The sequence below is a fragment of the Piliocolobus tephrosceles genome, chromosome 10 (assembly GCF_002776525.5).
Source record: "Piliocolobus tephrosceles isolate RC106 chromosome 10, ASM277652v3, whole genome shotgun sequence".
Classification (NCBI taxonomy): Eukaryota; Metazoa; Chordata; class Mammalia; order Primates; family Cercopithecidae; genus Piliocolobus; species Piliocolobus tephrosceles.
Window position 1 is genome coordinate 39,509,932 of NC_045443.1, and position 4,133 is coordinate 39,514,064.

General features: G+C 41.4%; 1 pseudogene; it reads right to left on the reverse strand.

Moving 5' to 3' along the window:
* Positions 1-250: 250 nt before the first annotated feature.
* LOC111520201 lies at positions 251-577 on the reverse strand (annotated as a pseudogene).
* Between the last annotated feature and the right edge of the window lie 3,556 nt (positions 578-4,133).

A 4,133-nucleotide genomic window follows, 5' to 3' on the forward strand; every position in this document is an offset into this window, starting at 1 on the left:
GATCTAGTAAATTTCTGAATTACTTTTTTTTTTTTTTGGTTTTTCCTCTTTTTTTGTTTTGTTTTGTTTCAACAAATGTGCACCACGATGTTTCAACAAGTAAGGCAAATCTATGAATGTGAAACCTGCAGTTTGCAATATACCACATTTAGAACCCAGGGTAGGTGAATCAGACAGAGGTAGTGGTCATTCTGATTAAACAATCAGGTAATTTCATGACAAGTTGATTTGCAGCATCAAAAGTCTCCACTTAAGGTTCTTTTTTCTTGATGATCAGAGGTCTCACGTTGACTCCAGTCTCTTCCTTGTGTTTTGTGTGAGACCCATCACAGAATGGGAACTTTTTGGACCTCCAGCAACGGCAGTACACAGTTTTATGACCCAAATCTTCCATGTCAAAAGCATGTACTATCTTGGGATTGTCTTTCTGGATGTGAAGGTTTATCATAGCTTTATTTCGATGATCTTGAACATAAAACCTTTTGTAAGCTAGATAACAAATTGCAGCTGTCCCAGCAGCAATGGTAACTGCTGTGATCCATTCAACTCATCTGCTGGAACCGGAAGTCAGACTCATGGCGCCGTCGCTTACAAGGCATGTGCACTATGACACCAAGCACAGACGGGTTCGTGCGGCCAGTGAGAGTCAAGGTAGGTGCCAGCGGGGTGCTAAGGGCACTGACTCCGCGCGGCTACCGCCGAATTACTTTCTTGACTTACAGACTACATTAACAAATTAAAGTATCTGAAAAGGATCTGAAAAGTCCTGTAGTAGAGACCTGTTTAACTTTTTTAAACCCAGGATTTTCTCAAATTGTTTGATTTTTCAGTTTCTTTTGTTTTTGTTGAGACAGAGTCTCACTCTCTTGCCTAGGCTGGAGTGGAGGGATGCGATCTTGGCTCACTGCAACCTCTGCCTCCTGGTTTCAAGATATTCTCCTGTCTCAGCTTCCCAAGTAGCAGGGACTACAGGTGTGTGCCACCACACCTGGCTAATTTTTTGTATTTTTAGTAGAGACAGGGTTTCACCATGTTGGCCTGGCATCAAACTGGTCGCAAACTCCTGGCTTCAAGTGATCCACCCACCTAGGCCTCCCAAAGTGCTGGGATTACCCATGTGAGCCCCACCACGCCCTGCCTCAAATTGTTTTTGATTACAGAGTTCTTTTTTGGGAGGAACATCTGTTAGTTGATCAAATACTATTGGGAAAAGTTACTCTATCTAATAGCATAATAATTGTAGATTGTCGTAATTGCTTGCTAGTTTGATACTGAATTACTGTAGTGTCTTGCTATAAGCATTAGACAGACATCTGAGTGTGAATCCTGAATTTTGTACTGTTGGTTCAGTTACCTAGCAGTTATGTTCTCTTAATCCTAAGAGAGATAGAGCGAAAGAGTGAGTTAATACCAGAAACATAGCTAGAAAAATAAACAAGCGTTTCTGATACTATCATATTTTATGAAGAGTGAGGTATGTGAATACTTCTGGCAATGTATTTTGCCCAGACATTCTACCTCCTGACTCTACACCTCCGGAGAAGAGATCTGGTTGCCATTTAACAATAGAGTATACAGAGGGAGGAGCAAGGAGCTCTTCCAGAAATGCCAATCGAGTAGAACAATGAGAAAGAAGTAAACACATTTGAGCAGGAAATAGGATGGAAGTGAAGTAATTCTTCACTCTGCAGCAGAAGTGGTGAAAGGCAACCCCAGTTTTTCTTCTCACCATTCTCCCATTAGGCACAAACAACACAGAGCCAGGCAGTAAAGAAATGATAAGGGAGGACTGAACTTTAAGACCTTCTCTCTGGGTTTGGGACTGCCTTTTGCTTGGCTCTAGAACTAGAGGGATGAAGATGGGTCCCGAGTAAAGGAAGTAGGGCACAGATAAGCCGGAGGGAGAGAGAAGGAGACGTCTGGGTTTCCTTTCAAATTGTCTGGGTTTATTGACCAGGATAGAGAAGGAGGCCAAATCCTGGGCTTGCTCTTCCCATCCCTGACCACACAAGGCATTTCATTTCTCCATGCTTTTGCATGCCTTGTCTCCTTTGTTTCTTCTTTTCTTTCCTTCCTTCCTCCCTCCCTTCCTTCCTTCCTTCCCTCTCTCTTTCTTTCTTTCTTTCTTTTTCTCTCTTTCTCTCTCTCTCTCTTTCTTTGTCTCTCTCCTTTACCTAGGCTGGAGTACAGTGGCCTGAACATGGCTCATGGCAGTCTCGACTTCTGGGGCTCAAGCAATTCTTCTGCCTCAACCTCCCAAGTAGCTGGAACCACAGGTGCACATCACCACTCCTGGCTTTTGTGTGTGTGTATGTGTGTGTGTGTGTGTGTGTGTGTAGAGACAAGTCCTTGCCATCTTGCCCAGACTTGTCTGGAACTCCTGAACTCAAACCATTCTCCTACCTTGGCCTCCCAAAGTACTGGGATTACAGGCATTAGTCACTAGTCACTATGTCCAATCCTGCCTCCTTTATTTCAAATGTCTTTACCTTGCTCTCTCCCACTATGTGCCCATGGAACTTTGCTGATTTTTCTAACTTAACCTCATAATATTATATTAATGATATGCAGCAAGATTGGGAGCTTTTTGAAGGGCAGATATAATGTCTTATTTATCTTGAGTATCTTGTGCTAGGCTCAGCTTCTAGAATAAAACAGCTTTTCAGTTAATGTTTGTGGTAGCCAGGGAGATCAGAAATCTCAACAGGATGCCTCTAAATAATCTTTAGAGTACTCATGTAGAGTTCAGTGGTATAGAGCTTTAGAGCTGGAGGTTATCTATCTGTAGACCCTCTTTATTTTACAGATAGGGCAGTGATAGTTCACTCAAGAGGCAAGTGGTGACCCAGGACTCAAGCCTCCTACCTCTCAGTCCTATGTTCTTTTGACTCCCCCAAGGTGGTTTGTATAATTTAAAAAACCCCACAAAACTCACACTACCCAATGCTGCATGACCCTTTATGAATTACAGTATAAAGCAACATTTCATTTAATATTTGCATCAGTGAAAAATGCAGAGATATTGAGCTAGAAAGTGATTTAAGGAGGATGTTCTGCCTCCACATAGAATTTGTTCCATTTCTGATTTTTTGCATCCTGTTGTGTGCCTTTCCAATTCTTGGCTTAGCTTGGAAGCTGCAGTTAAAAAATGCTGGGTGAGAAGCTATTCTCCTGGTACTTTCAACTTTATTGGAAAGAGAATGTCTCATAAATCACATAAAGGAACTGGGGCCTGTAGGATTGCTTAGTTGCCAAGTGAATTCTGATTGATTGCTTTGGAAAATATGTACATTTTCCAGGAGCTTATCTGAAATAAAATAAAGATTCATACTTTCTCAGACTGAGCTCCCACTCCACCAAATTTCAGTCATAGTCTGGTCATTTTAATCCAGTGAAAGGACAGTTAAATGAACAGTGTAAGCATTAGAAGTGTAGTAAAAAATGTGAACAGCAAAACACAAATGTTATTTCAAATGGGGAAAGATTTGGAACAACAAAAATGCTCCTAACTAAACATAAAATTAGAACCAGATTCAGTTGTTATGGCTCGTGTTGACTTAAACTTCTGCCTAATAATGGCCAGCATATCAGAGTGGAGAAATTGTTGGGAAAAATCATGTTATCAGATGCTATTATCAATCCCATATCAGGAAGCAGTGTGAATTAGGATTTCAGGAGAACTGAAATTGTGTGTATCCACAGAGAGTGAAATTAAGTGGGAGGAAAACATTTGGATCTTAATCCTTTGAGGTCACAGAAACTGTTGAAAATCTATGAAAGCTGTGAACCTTCTCCCCATAAAAATTCACATGCATATGAAAGCTTTCAGACCCATGATGCCCATAGGGTGCTGGGACCCTACGTTAAGTACCTCTTATTTAACTATTTTTCCTAGAATTTCTGGTTTCTATATGTGGCGGATCTGCCTGGCTGGCACCTGGAACTTCCAGCCCATTCACACACATACACTCTAGGGCCAGGTTGTAGCAAAAAAAAAAAAAAAAAAAAAAAGGGACAGAACATCTGCTGTGAGGCTGATTCCGTTTTACTCAGGGTGAACAGAAGTGGCCTTAATCCCCTACAGATTTCCTTTACTTTGTTGTTGTGCAGAGGGATCATCTGGCAGAGATTTT